General features: G+C 52.3%; 1 non-coding gene across 1 annotated transcript; it reads left to right on the top strand.

Moving 5' to 3' along the window:
- Positions 1–329: 329 nt before the first annotated feature.
- Trnat-cgu (transfer RNA threonine (anticodon CGU)) lies at positions 330–404 on the top strand. The gene has a single exon. It is a non-coding gene; the product is annotated as a tRNA-Thr (tRNA).
- The last annotated feature ends 364 nt before the right edge of the window (positions 405–768 follow it).

Genomic DNA, 768 nt, shown 5'->3' with positions numbered 1-768 from the left:
GAGTTTGTCGGTTTAAATACTTTTCACCCTGTATAAATAAGGCGATCGATATGAGTAACACCCGATGAATATGCAACACACCTAACGTACAGGTAACGCGGATACCACCGTGGGTGGCCAAGGCTACAAGCAAAATTCCCATTGTCTACGGTTACTTATTATAGTCTACGGTAGCCTACTGTAGTTTTGCAAGTATGAAACTTCCTGGCAGATTAAAACTGTGTGCCGGACCGAGTTCTGCAAGGTTCGCAGGAGAGCTTCTGTAAGGTTTGGAAGGTAGGAGACGAGATACTGGCAGAAGTAAAGCTGTGAGGACGGGGCGTGAGTCGTGCACGGGTAGCTCAGTTGGTAGAGCACTTGCCCGCGTAAGGCAAAGGTCCCGAGTTCGAGTCTCGGTCCGGCACACAGTTTTAATCTGCCAGGAAGTTTCATATCAGCGCACACTCCGCTGCAGAGTGAAAATCTCATTCTGGTTTGCAAGTATGGTTACGCAACACAAAACGTCCACCCCTAGGTGAGGTGTGACTGTACACAGAGAATCAGCGTCAGTATCACGAGATTACGGAGGTCGGCGGGGACATTACAGGACTCGGGGATCAAGTACTTAACTCGCCGAGGGCGACTACCGACTACGGAGCAGAGTACGGCGTAGCTGGGACACGCGCGCCTGTTTGCCTTCGCCGGCGACTCTTCCACACAGAGGCCGCAATCAGCGCGCGCCCGGCCCAGCCAAACAGCCATGAATCATTCATTACGGGTGGTCGCGCG

The sequence above is a fragment of the Schistocerca serialis genome, chromosome 6 (genome assembly GCF_023864345.2).
Source record: "Schistocerca serialis cubense isolate TAMUIC-IGC-003099 chromosome 6, iqSchSeri2.2, whole genome shotgun sequence".
Classification (NCBI taxonomy): domain Eukaryota; kingdom Metazoa; phylum Arthropoda; class Insecta; order Orthoptera; family Acrididae; genus Schistocerca; species Schistocerca serialis.
Note: the sequence above shows the minus strand (reverse complement) of the source record. Positions and strands in the feature narration are given on the sequence as shown.